This window comes from Callithrix jacchus, chromosome 16, assembly GCF_049354715.1.
Source record: "Callithrix jacchus isolate 240 chromosome 16, calJac240_pri, whole genome shotgun sequence".
Classification (NCBI taxonomy): domain Eukaryota; kingdom Metazoa; phylum Chordata; class Mammalia; order Primates; family Cebidae; genus Callithrix; species Callithrix jacchus.
In genome coordinates this window covers 13907385-13921767 of record NC_133517.1, presented here as the reverse complement: position 1 = coordinate 13921767, position 14383 = coordinate 13907385, and the positions used below count along the sequence as shown (strand labels likewise).

The 14383-nt window shown below is 41.1% G+C and overlaps 1 long non-coding RNA gene across 1 annotated transcript; it reads right to left on the bottom strand.

The window, feature by feature from the left end:
• Positions 1 to 8925: 8925 nt before the first annotated feature.
• Positions 8926 to 12736, bottom strand: LOC144579827 (uncharacterized). Its single transcript, XR_013528253.1, has 2 exons — positions 10636 to 12736; positions 8926 to 10533 (listed from the first exon to the last, which is right to left on the bottom strand). It is a non-coding gene; the product is annotated as an uncharacterized LOC144579827 (long non-coding RNA).
• Between the last annotated feature and the right edge of the window lie 1647 nt (positions 12737 to 14383).

Below are 14383 nucleotides of genomic sequence, written 5' to 3'. Positions count from 1 at the left end.
GAGGACCACACAAGTGCAGTCTAGAAAAGTTGTGTGCGTTCAGTGTGGCAGCCTTTGCAGTGAGATGCGCGACCATTTTTCTGGTGATCAGTTCAATGTCTGGAAGACCTGTCCAAAGTCACTTCACATCTGCAGCTCAAGCACATTGCTTTCTCACGCTGCACTCTGCTTTGTCCTTTGTCAGTGTCACTGCCTGAATCTTCTTGCACCAGACTGCTCTATCTCTTTTTTTATATTGTGTACACCAGCCACTGAATAGGATTATCTATACTCTTCTAGATCCCTGGCTTTGTCCATGGTAGCAGATGCCAGGCTAGACTTTGGGGACACAGCAGCATGGTTTTGCCCTCATTGCACCTGCCAGCCAGCAACAGTTTGCTGCCACACTGGGCTAATGGTGCCACCTTGTGGCCAACATGGGCCAGGCCTTGTGCTTTCTCACACTGCTCAATTTTGCCTTCCATCTTTTACCTGCTTTTCTTCTCTTACCACCTCGATACATTATATCTTCCTGATTTTTCTCTCCTGTCCAGCTTCCTCCCAAACACTAAGCTGCTTGTACTGTCAATATCCTTACTTCCTGGTCTACCACATCTTCCCTGAAACTCCCCAATCTTGGATTTACCTAATCATTGATTTTCTCCACCATTATCACCATGGGCTTCTGAATGCCACTGGAGGAGCTCACCATGGCCATGATTTCAGGAACCCAGCAGGGCTCCTGGCTGAGTTCCGCATTCCTTGCACAAACCTCCCTGTGTCCCGAACCAGTCATGCTCTCTCCAACTGCTACTGTCTCATTGCCAGAAGATTACCTGGTCCTTACTCAGAAACGTGAAGTCATTAGGCATGAACCCCCATTTCTCAATCTCCTGTTCTTCACATGTATAAAATCAGCTATATTCGCATCTGTCCTTTTTCTTGATTCGGATGTCATCCATCTACTGCTCCTCATCTTGATGAGGTCCCTTCCAGCATCTTTTATTTTCTGTGTCCTCCCCGTGTACCCTATAATGTGGTTTTTCTTTCATCATAAAGAGAGTTCCTTCCCTCAACTTGGACATCTCTCTGGCTACCTCTTACCTCTCACCTTTTTAAAATTAAATTTTTAATACTTTAAAAAATTTCCATAAAATACTTTGCACATACTGCAAGGTTTAAGAATAATGTAATGAGCAGCCATATTCTCAGAACCAGCCTAGAGGAACGGAAGGAAGAACACAGTGCACCTGAAGCTATGTGTTTTCTAGTCATATATTTTCCCGTCCCCATCCGGGGATCAACACCATCCTGAATTTTGTGCTTAAAATTTCCCTTCAGTAAAAGATCAGATACATGGCCTAAGGTTCCATTTCACTCTTGGTCTCTGTTCTATAGGCCAGTCAGTTTTGAGCCATCTGGACACCCTAAAGATGATTATACTTATCCATTATATCTTTGACTTTATGCTTATTGGACTAGGGCAGTAGGAAGCAGCAAGGGTTATGGAGGCCTCAAATACACATAAGAGATAAAGTCTCCAATGACTTAGGGCTGGCTACATTATAATCTTTTGGAGATTGGTTCATGTTTGCCAGAACACCTGCTTCTCAAGTAAAAATATATATATATATGTTTCACACCTTAAGCTTCAAAGAAAACACAACTCCTAATAGGCTCCATTGGTATACATGGCATACCCAGGACTATTTTTCTGGACCATGCATCAAGTGCTATGCAAAGCTGCCAGCTTTACATGGAACCCACTGTAGGAGAGCTCTCTACAACATACCTGGGCTACACAAGACACCTGCTGCTTGGGCTGTAGGACCTGGAAAACCAGAAATGCTCAAGGTATATATTATAAGAAAAGATACTTGTGAGGTTTATGGCAGACCCCAGCAGGAAAATGACAACATGGACCTCCTTAGACTCGGTAACAAGGCTATGCCATCTGGATCTGCAGTCCAACACCTTTCAAAACACAACTACAGGCATGCCACTGGGCTCTGAAAGAGACAGAGCTTCTGATCGTGGATTATCAGGTGACCATACATCCAGAAATGTCTATCATGAGCTTGGTCTGACACTAGGCAGAAAGTCAGGTGAGCCACCTGCAATCCATCATAAGGACAGAATGCACGAGACCCCAGTGTGGTGCCCTCCCAAAGAGATGAAAAGCTATTTGGTATCAAATAGATTACAGTGAACCCCATTCACTCTTTATAAATGTACTCAAATATGTCATTTTTAGTAAGTTTCTCCACACACGCATTTATCTGCTACTGGAAATTGAAACAGCACATCAAAGTTTTTTATTGCAATTCAAATGTTTGAAAACCATAAAATTTAACTTTATTTATATCAAATTATATGTCATAATTTGATATACTTTATATCAAATTATGCTTTAGCCAAACTACCCAATGTTTCCTTTATAACCTTTCCCCTACTATATGTTCCTTTTATTGGATATATAGGATATTCTTTATATTGGATATAAAAAGCTCAGCATTCCTTGCACGATCTTGTGTCCCCAACAGCCACGTCCTCTACAATTACTACTTTCTCGATACTCTATATTCTTTGTATTTGGTCTCACTGACTTCAAGTTTCTAAAACACATGGAAATACTTAAGATCTATTAGTGTTTCTTTGGGTCAAATATGAAAGTAGAACTAAAGTATATTAGAGTCATTCAAATACATTCAAACTACAGATTCCTTAAAAGTTACTGGTATCAAAGAAAGAAGCTTCCTTACTTATAAAGAAGGAAAGAAGACAAGAAAGCAGAACTCATACGTTAGCAAAATTGATAAAGTTTATTCTAGCATGGAGTAGCTTTCTCAACCTGCTGCATAAAATTACCGGTAACAAAGTACCAGAGTAAGGTTGATAGCTAAATCAGCTGTGTCATAATTCCCCATTCTAGCATTCCCAGAAGGATCTTGTCTTTGATAAACACAGTAACTACAGCCACATTTGAATGGTTCATTTCTTGATTCATTCTGAACTCCATTGAGCCCAGTGTCTCTTAGCTCTCTTTCAAGCCAAGCAAATCTGTTGAGTAAAAGATATCTCAGTTTTACCATCCTTTCTTTCCTCACAAGTAAAATATCCTTAACTCCTCCCTTCCTGTAAGGCAAGCCATCTCTGATCTCCTGAAGATCTTTTCTCTTACTGTCCTGTTGTTGGGGTAGACCTTCTGGTAATGCGGGAAAGAATTTGGTACTAGGGTTGATAATCAATTTACTAAGGCTCTTAACATTTCTGAGCAAATGAGAGGTCTCCGGATTTCCTGGGAATTTTCAATGGGCATCGGAAAAACCTCCGGGGTCAAGCTTAAGTTAAGCTTTTATGATGGCTCCACTGGCCATCTGGCCAAAGTTCTAAGTTCTGCCAGGATATTTGGGTCCTGGAAGTGTTGCTGGACTCTCAAATGGAAACAAGGTAGCCTACAAAGAACTCTAAATCCCAGAACAATTCAGAAAACCCAAACTCCAACAAACAGTGGTGAAAGAGCCAGCTCTACATCCATTCTTGAATGGGCGACAATTCATTTTGACAGGAATGGGTACCCTATTTTGGGTATGGGTTTTCGTTTCCTGTCCACAGAACCTCAGCCCACTCTGAGTGCCAAGTACTACAGCAGACGCTGGGATACTAAAACTATCAGATAGGATAGAGTTCTTTCACATGCATAGTTGTGGCTGACACTGGCTTGTGCTGCTTACTATGTCCATTTCCTTTTCCTAGGCAGAAAGGAAGAACCCCTTTCCAGCTTTTCATAATGTCTGGTTACCATCTGTTAAGAGATTTGATTAATGAAATCTGGACAGAAGGATGTCAGAATTGGCCATATGCCCAGCTATGAGGCCCTCATAGCCTCTCTTTCCTCTCTGTGGAAGTTATTCAGCCCATATATCTAAAATGGCAACATTGGCCGGATGCGGTGGCTCACGCCTATAATCGCAGCACTTTGGGAGGCCGAGGCAGGTGGATCACGAGGTCAAGAGATCGAGACCATACTGGTCAACATGGTGAAACCCTGTCTCTACTAAAAATACAAAAAAATTAGCTGGGCATGGTGGCGCACGCCTGTAGTCCCAGATACTCGGGAGGCTGAGGCAGGAGAATTGCTTGAACCCAGGAGGTAGAGGTTGTAGTGAGCTGAGATCGAGCCATTGCACTCCAGTCTGGGTAACAAGAGAGAAACTCTGTCTCAAAACAAACAAACAAACAAACAAAAAAAAGGCAGCATCATGAAGCAGAGGGAGACTTTTTTTTTTTTTTTTTTTTTGAGACGGAGTCTCTGCTCTTTCACCCAGGCTGGAGGGCAGTGGTGCAATCTCGGCTCATCACTACCTCCGCCCCCCAGGTTCCAGCGATTCTCCTGCCTCAGCCTCCCAAGTAGCTGGGACTACAGGCACCCTCCACCACACCCAGTTTGTTTATTTATTTATTTATTTATTTTGCATTTTTAGTAGAGACAGGGTTTCACCATTTTTGGCCAGGATGGTCTCGATATATTGAACTTATGATCTGCTAGCCTTGGCCTCCCAAGGTGTTGGGATTACAGGTGTGAACCACTGTGCCTGGCCGGAAACTGATTTTTCATTCACCATTTGGACTCAAGCTGTCATGGAGAGCTGCAGACCTTCACTGTATTAAGCCATTAAAATTTGGAAATTACCTGCTGCAGTCAGCATCAATTATGTGACGAGTATGATGTTCAGTCTGGTAAGAAAAAGCAGATATGCAGGAACGGCATACTGTCACGTAACAGATGCTGTGACAAATACAGGGATCTGGGAATCAAAAGGTAGGAGGTGTGGTTTACTCTGGGATTAGGAAGAGAAAAATAGGAATATCTTTCTTGAGGAGGCACTCTTGATTTGAGACTTAAAAGATGAGAAAGTGGGTGTTTTCCGGGTGGACAGCAGCAATGGGGATGACGTGCTGGCTGAGGAAAGGGTGCATGTTAAGTCTGGAGGCCTCATTGCTGGTGTGTAAATGAAACTGAGCAGTCTAGAGACTGAAAGTTAGTGATAAGTGAGATTGGGGCAGGAGATGATGGAGACAATGACCTGAGCATCAAGGTCATCTATGCCTAAAAATCTGCTAATGGTCAATGGCGAAATGGTAAAGAGTTAGAAGAGATGTATGATAACATTTGAATTTTAGGGAAATCACTCATTGATAAAGTGAAAGGTGTAGAGAAATTACTTTGGATGTGGGGAGACCGGTGTGAAAGAATGTAGAATCGTCCAGTCAGCAGGTGTTCAGAGCTTGCATGAAGCCAGTGACAGTGGGGTGGAGAAGAGAAGGCAGCAGAGTCTGCGGAACATGTGGACTGGGTAGACAAGAGTTTAGAATTACTCTTGGACCCTAAGCCTAGGTGAGTAGGTATGTGGAAATTCAAATTAGAGATATATAATGAACAGAAAAAGCCCAATTCATAATAGCCCCAAGGAATTAAAGCATACTTACAAATAAATATGTAGAACTCAAAGAAAACAAGAGGCAAAGAAGGCTTGAACAAACACAGATCGTTATGCTGAGTGGAAACAAACTATCATAAGGATAGTAATCTCCCTAAATCAATTCATAGGATTATTGCAGATCCAATAGAAACATGGCTGGACAATTTAAAGCTATTCTAAACTTAGTTTGTAACACAGATTAAGAAAATGTCAAAAACTACGAAAGACTTACACTGCTATACAATAACATCATAACATTTTCATTGAAATTCCATCATGCTGGTAAAATGGCACCAAGATTAATGCAATAGAATAAAATATATCAAAATATACTCTAGCATTTATAATAACTGTGTAATTAAGATGGTGTTTCACACAAAATAGTTCTTAAATAGCTATTTGAAAACTAAATACATAGAGTTCCTAATTTTAAATTTCAGGAGTAAAATGGTTTGAGAAATTAACATAGCCTTGAAGATACAGTTAAGTTCTTTCGATGAATAAGAAAAAATGCAAAGTTGTAAATTTACTCAATTACTTTAAAACAAGTTTCTTAAATTAAAAGCCTGTCAATTGAATGTAAAGAAAATAAACAAAAGGGGCATTTACAACACATGTGTCAAAGAAATTTTAGGCCGGGCGCGGTGGCTCAAGCCTGTAATCCCAGCACTTTGGGAGGCCGAGGTGGGTGGATCACGAGGTCAAAGAGATCCAGACCATCCTGGTCAACATGGTGAAACCCCGTCTCTACTAAAAATAAAAAAAATTAGCTGGGCACGGTGGCGCGTGCCTGTAATCCCAGCTACTCAGGAGGCTGAGGCAGGAGAATTGCCTGAACCCAGGAGGCGGAGGTTCCGGTGAGCCCAGATCGCGCCATTGCACTCCAGCCTGGGTAACAAGAGCGAAACTCCGTCTCAAAAAAAAAAAAAAAAAAAAAAAAAATTTTAGTCTTACTATGTATAAAGTCTCCCACCAATCAACAGAAAAGAATGAACGCTACCAACTATAAAAGAAAATTCACCAAAAAGAAGTTAAATAACCAGTAAGCATGAAGATGAATATCATTGGTAGGAACATAAATCTAAGCATGAAGATGAATATCATTGGTAGGAACATGAATCAAAAAGTTAAATGGATTCAGGAGGTGGTGAACGTGTGGGGAAGCAGTTACTCTGACTCTGGTAGGATGTAAGCTTTCTATGGGACAATTCGGCAATATGTTTTTCAAACCTAATAAATCATTCTATGTGATCCAATAGTTTAACTTCCATAAACTTCTGTTAAAAAATCTGAAACAGACACACAAGATTATATATAAATCATTTTCAGAGTTACAATGTTAAAGATTTTAAGTCATAAAGTCTAATACGGGATTTTAAGATACAAACCACAGTACACAGATATAAAAATACATTGAAGCCACACAAATGCACGTTTAAGAATTACAGTTTGACTTCAAATAGTCACAAGAAAGCTTGGGCAGGGGAAGCTGGTTACAAACAGCATATACAACATGATCCACAAATGTACTGTATTTATGCCACCGGGCCTTGCGAACTACAACCCGAAAATCAAATCTTATTTTTGCAAATACAATTTGATTGAAGCGCAGTCACACCCATTTGTCTGAGTATTGTCCTACTGTCTTTCAAACTACACTGGCAGAGGTGGTTAACTGTGACGCTTAAGAACTACAAATGAAATCCTAAGCCCCCCAACTGACTGAATAGACCCCCTCCTTGGCCAAGAGGACCCAAGAGAAACCTTAAAAACTGAGTTCCTAAGTGTGACAAGGTCGGAGGTAGAGCACGCCTCTTTATAACTTTTCCTTTTTGTGGTTTAGATACGACTGACTGGCATTGATATTAAAATAGAGATCATAAGACTGACAGTACAAACTCTTTGTGGCAAAAGGACACCAAATTATACACAAGACCTAAGGCCGTGCCAAGCCAGGGTTAAGCCAGGTTCCCCCACCACTCTTAAAGTAGTGGGGTGCGGTGGCCCACGCCTGTAATCCCAGCACTTTGGGAGGCCGAGGCAGGCGGATCACAAGATCAAGAGCTCGAGACCATCCTGGCCAATATGGTGAAACCCCGTCTCTACTAAAAATACAGAAATTAGCTGGGCATGGCAGCACACACCTGTAGTCCCAGCTACTCGGGAGGCTGAGGCAGGAGAATTGCTTAAACCTGGGAGGCAGAGGTTGCAGTGAGCCGAGATTGCGCCATTGCACTCCAGCCTGGCACCTGGCAACTAGACAAGACTCTGAAAAAGAAAAGAATCACACACACACACACACACACACACACATACACACACACACACTATCCGGGCGTGGTGGCGCATGCTCGTAGTCCCAGCAGAATCACTTGAATTTGAGAAGCGGAAGTTGCAGTGAGTCCAGATTGAGCCACAGCACCCCAGCCTGGGCCACATCACCTGCCACTAGAGCCGATCCCCCAGCCCCTGTTCCGCAGCCGTAACTACAGTTTTGATTGGACAGGAGCCCGATTTCAGTATATTTTTCTAATTAGCGACAACCCCCTGAAGATGGACTGGTTCTGGTCCATTTACATTTACATTAATGTCTTCACGTCCCTGCTTCACCTGTAGCTATATAGGGCCTCGTTGTAATACATTTAAATGTTAAGTCTCTACCCCAAAGTGAACATGGGACAAGATCTCCTCCATGCATATTTATAGCTCCTAATGTAACCTGCTAAATAGGTGTATTTGGTCAGTCCCTTTAGCATAAATCCCTGTCTCATCTTTCCCTTCCTAGATGTGCCTGTTTTTCAGGCTCTGCCTTAGGTTGTGCTTCTCAGCCTGTGGGATTGCCACCTTGCAGGCTGTAACCCTTTATCATGAAGTCTCCTCTCTAAATTTATACATCTCATGATTTTCCAGTTGACACAAAATATCTGAAAGCCTGAAATATTATAGTATCTGGCCCTCTACAGAAAAAAGTATGTTAATTCCTGCCCTATGCAGGCAAAAATACAGAGCCTACAAATAAGAGGAATTATTTCTGGTACAGAAAATTTTAAGCGATTTTTTTTCTTTGTTGTAGTTCTCATATTCTCCAAGGGAATATTTTCAAATTAATGAATTTTTAGATTACCAAATAAAAACTGTATGTTTATTGTGTACAACACAGTTAAAAATATGTAAACATGTGGAATAGCCAAATTGAACCAATATGCATTACCTCAAGTTTTTTTTTTTTTTTAACACTATCAGCATTAGGAATTTATTGTATGTTTGTAAAAAGGACAGACATAATTTAAAATGTAAGTAATCGTTTCACTGGAGAAATAAAATTATGGTTAGTCTTCATGTCCTTGACTTTTCTGCATAGTTTTTATATATTTAAATGCTAAATATATGTTACTTATATAATCAGAAAATACTTTAACATGCATTTTAATGAGTCCTGAAATTTCTATTTTCATTTTTCTGATTTCTTCGGGGCATCTTGTTACATTTAACATCTTTTTACTTTTTCCTATTATGGGGCAAAACTTGCTGAGAGATTTTGATGATTGGAATTTTTAATGTTACCTACTTTGAATTATAGCAACCATCTGGTCTTAATTATCTGTACTTTGAATCATATTTCAAAAGAAATAAATCCATATATGCAAAATAGGCAAAAAGAAGGATCAGCAATCCGTTTCCTTGTTTGCTGTGTTTTGCTTTTTTTTGGACCCTGATAAATTTACTCAAGGACTATCAAACTCTGGAAAATGCTTATTCTTGTATTGTACAACTCTATTTTATAGATTATCGATTTTTTAGAACTAGTTGAAAAGCATCCTGTGTGATTTCACAAAGCTTTCCAAATCATGATTTCAAAATTTAGCAAAAATAGCTTAAAAAATCCCAGCCCATCTTGAACATAAATGTGAAAGAAAGCAATCTATGAATGATTGGATAATTGATTTCAGCATTACATAAAAAGTTAGATAGTTTTGGAGATAGAGAACAAAACAAAACCCAAGGAACCACAGGAAGTTGAAATGTCCACCCAAGGACTGTCATCTCTCCAGTCAGAGGCTCTGGTGCAGAGCTCGCTGTGTGGCTCCATCTCTCCAATTGCTGCGAGCAACAGCCTGGGCAATCCCCCTCCCCTGGTTACACCCAGCTCAGCCAAATGCACTGCCATGCCCAGGCCTGGACACCTCTTTCTCAGGCCTTCCCCAGACTTCAGAATTTGCACGGGTGGGTTTCACGGATCAATGACTATCTTGCATTCCTGTTGTCTCTTGTACAGGCTTTTTATATGAAAGGTCAAATGTCTCCTTCCAGGTCATGTTCTCCCAGATAGAAACCAGCATGGATGCTTGCTCAGGAGGGAGGCTCACCTACACCAGCAGAAGGCCATCACAGGCACATTTTTATCCACCTCTGCCTTGTTCTCCTGTAGTTTTTTGGTGGGGATATACCATCTACAAGCCCTTAACTTCTAAAATATATTAACTTAGACACTACTCTTCAGAAAAAAAAAATATGCACATCTAATGTTTCTATCAACTGAAATGTATTTTTTGGAGATCAAGGAGATCAGGTGAATGGGATTTTTGTGTCAAATTTACTCCAGATTAAATCACAGAGAGGTACCAGTAGATGCTGGGCATGGATTTCAGCCACCCTCAAGCAGTTTCTTCAGCACATCTGCCCTGGCATTTCTAATGCCACCGACATTTTCATCTCATCACTGCTGTTTTCTTCTATGACCTACTAATAGGCCGAGGACCAAGGATTCTTGGGCTCTGACTGGTCTTTAAATTGCTAGTCATTCTCTCTGGAACAGCAGGAATAGTGTGCCCAGTTTGCAAAGTTTTTGAGGAATCCTGGGAGTGGGGTGGCCAGGAGTCTTCATTCTCCAGGACTGGTGTCCTGCCTTGGTGAGCTTCTTCCTGCTTCTTAATCCCAGAATGCCGCACTCTGAAGGTCTCCCTGTTGGTTCTTGAACAAACTCTGGAGGCCTATCAGCCCACACACGAGGCCAGAAAGAGAGAACTGAGAAGGAAGAAACTCGGCTCAGACCATTCCCCCAACTCCACATCTGAAAGTGAAGAATACATCATGAGAACCTGCCATCCCAAGCCTCTGGGCCAGGCTGAAATGAGAAAGTCCTGCACTTGCTCAGTGCCCAGCCACTTCCTACCTTCTTAAATCTTGGAGGAGCAGAGCTGTTCTCAACTCTGGCAATCTGGACCTCACCTGTTTGCCTGGAAGACAAGTGTGCTCTGCATTGACAATTCTGAAGGAGACTATTTCAAAGACAAAAGAAATGCAAAATACAAAGGGCTTAATCCCTTGCATACATACATTCCCCCACTTATAAATCATCTTATGAATGCATTGAGAGCATGAGTCACAGAAGGAGAGATGCATGATCAAAGAGTTCATCCCTGCATTTCAAAATGAGGTCACCCCGAATTCTGCATGAAGGTGATAGGAAACGGGGGCGGGCGGGGCGGTACTGGCAAGCTCAGTAAATAATTCTAGTCATTAATACAGTACATCTTTGTCTTGTTGGATAAACAAAAGAGCAAGAATTTCCAGATCAAAAGTATTCTCGGTAGGACTATTAATATTTTTCATTATGCAAGCCATTCGTTTAGTGAAACTATTTTCAGTTTCTTAAACCAAAAGACAAAGTATGACTTGTTTTTTACCTTCTGATGTGGGATGAGTTTGAAAAGCAAAATGTAGCAATTTGTTTTATGAAGTCGGATCAAACAGGCTCTCGAAGGTTGCAGGATGCTAGAGGAGTTTATCAGCAATTCTACTTTCCTAACTCTTTCCTGGTTTTAATATCCTTTTTGTCACCAATCTGCTTTTATTTCTCAAACTTGCCTGAAATATTTTTTACATGCCACTGCAGTAGCCTTCACTGGGAGAAAGAGGGAAGAAAAAAGAGAAAGAGGATGAGAAGGAGGAGGAGGCAGGGCAGAGAGGAGGGGGAAGGATGCCTGACATCTTTTAAAGGGAATGACTATTCTTTTCAACGCTACACCTACCAGGGTAATGTCCAAAAATAACAGGAAAAGACATTCTGCATTGGATCCATAAACAGATCTAACAATCTCAGCCACCTCTAACTTACAGATGATCTAAAAACAGTGTTTTAAATTGGCACCTTAGAAATACTGTGAAAAAGAAATTTGTCTTTGGGAGTAGATGAAATCTTGGCCTGCCTACCACCCTCCTTCCTATCTACCCTCCCTTTCTCCCTCTTTTTCTCTCCCTTTCTTCCTTCCGTGTGCTCTACCCTTTGTTTTCTGGTTATAGTACAACACATCAGGAGAAAGGAAAGTCCTCACCTCTCTAAAACATCCATTCTTCTAGCAGTAAAAATTGGACAGAATTCTGACTCCCCAGAACTGGGGTGGACCTGAGGTGTACTCAGACATTACCACAGGACCCTGATGATTCTTTTTCCTTGTTATAGGAAATATTTTTTCCACCACCTATAATCTTGCTCAGACTCAATATTTTGGCCTGTCATGGTAGTTCATGCCTATAATCCCAGCACTTTGGAGGCCAAGGCAGGTAGATTACCAGAGGTCAGGAGCTTGAGAACAGCCTGAGAAAAATGATGAGACCCTGTCTCTACTAAAAATACAAAAATTAGCCTGGCATGGTGGCACATGCCTGTAATCCCAGCTACTCGGGAGGCTGAGGTACAAGAATCGCTTGAACCCAAGAGGCGGAAGTTGCAGTGAGCCAAGATTGTGCCACTAAACTCCAGCCTGAGCCTCAGAGAGAGACTATTTCAAAAAATGAATCTATATGGTCATTGAATTGAACCCCTGCACAAATAATTATTAGTTTCTAAAATTTGATTGTCAATATTCAAAGGCACCTTAAAATAAATTTTCCATAGATTCAAATAAAAATTAAGCAGTTATTTCTGGTCACTCTTCTTTCATTGTTTCTATGAGCTTATAATGTTACAAAGAATTTTTATAAATATGTCCTTTACAATCTGATCAAATGGAAATAAAAGCTATTAAACTCCTACAATTTTCTCTGGAATTCGTGAAGAACATAAAAGATATAATCAATATTCAATGCCTCAGTCTAAATAGCTTAGACATCTAGAAATGCTCCATTATGAGATGGCAACTTGAAAAAACTTACCTCTGATGTCTCTTATCAAAGTGAAATCCTTTATAAGCTCAGTATAGGTTTTGAAAATTCATGTATTTTATCTATTTTGAAATGCTTATTTTGCTGTTTAAAGCATGTAAGTTCTTTCAAAACAGAAATGAAATAGAGGAAGTGTTTACCAAACTTTTCAATTAAATACAAAGCTCACATTTTGAAAACATTTCTTGTCAAGCTATGTATTTTTACAACTAATGAATTCTTAGACTGATTTTTTTAAAACATAACTATGCCTCTTTTGATGAATTTAATAACATCATGGAGAAAAGTCTATTTAAAAAAATTCTAAGATGGTAAAATAGCATGTTTTAACAAATGCCAAAAAAAACTTGATCATTGTTAACATTTGGTGTCTAAGAGATGCAGTATCTACAGTCATGTTACCTATGTCTAAACTTTTAATTTGAAGAAAAGTTGTTGAGGGGCTTTTTGTTTTATAACAAATCTACTATGAGTCCATATGACCATGTTTTCCTGTTTTCATTTAATCAGATTCAGCGCCGATTAAAATTTCCAAGTACTGACTTAGATTTCTTTCCAGATACAGGTATGTAGTCAATTTTGGGGATGAAAGCCTGTGCTAACTCAACAAGCCAAGTCTGCATCCTCCAACGAAAGTGAGGGGCTTTTTTTTGAGACGGAGTTTTGCTCTTGTTACCCAGGCTGGAGTGCAATGGCGCGATCTCGGCTCACCGCAACCTCCGCCTCCTGGGTTCAGGCAATTCTCCTGCCTCAGCCTCCCGAGTAGCTGGGATTACAGGCACGCGCCATCATGCCCAGCTAATTTTTTGTATTTTTAGTAGAGACGGGGTTTCACCATGTTGACCAGGTTGGTCTCCATCTCTTAACCTCATGATCCACCCGCCTCGGCCTCCCAAAGTGCTGGGATTACAAGCATGAGCCACCGCACCCGGCCCTAGCGAGGGGCTTTTAATGAATTCATTCCTAGACCTGACGTCTCTGTTGCCCTCCACCACCTGGGGGATCCCTGTCCTGTTGGAATCCATGGGACTGTCACGCAACACAGAGGGAAACTAGGGGGCCTAAAGGGCATCTTGGTCAGAGCTCCACCTATCAACCTGAAACTTGACTCCTAGAGTAAACAGCTTTTAACCATCTGAAAGTATATATTTAGAATGACTTTAGGGCACGATATGTTAAATGTTTAGATGGGCCATGTGAACATTTTTGAAGCTCCTCCCCAGTTCAACCACTGGCAGGATTAAAAATACCCTGAGCCCCTATTTTGTTTCTGGGCTCTGTGCTGGGATACTGTCTGCTTAAGGAAATTAAATTTTGGAAGTTTGAAGCTATACAGCTAGCTGGAAACATTTCAGACTGCTTTAATAAAGCGACAGTGGGATCTGTGGGACCACAGGGACTAGAGAAAGTCATCCTGACTATAGGGAAGCTGGAGAGGTGCTGAAGGCTCTGGGCCTGGCCTGGGGCTGGTCAGGAGGAGGGTGTGAGAGGCAAGCACCTCCAGGAACTGGCAGAGCCCCTCAGACAGCACAGCATGGGGCCTGTTCAGACACTGGAGTGTTTACCCTGTGAGTCAGGGTAAGACAGAAGAGAGAGGATAGATTGGAGCCACGTTGCAGAAGGCCTTAATTTGTCACTCTGAGGAGTTTAACTTAGTAAAAAAAAAAAAAAAATGGCAGGATACCCAGTTTGTTCTGCAGAAAAGACAGAATGGAGTTACTAAAACTAACGTCTGAGTCACTTTGATGGGTCCCACA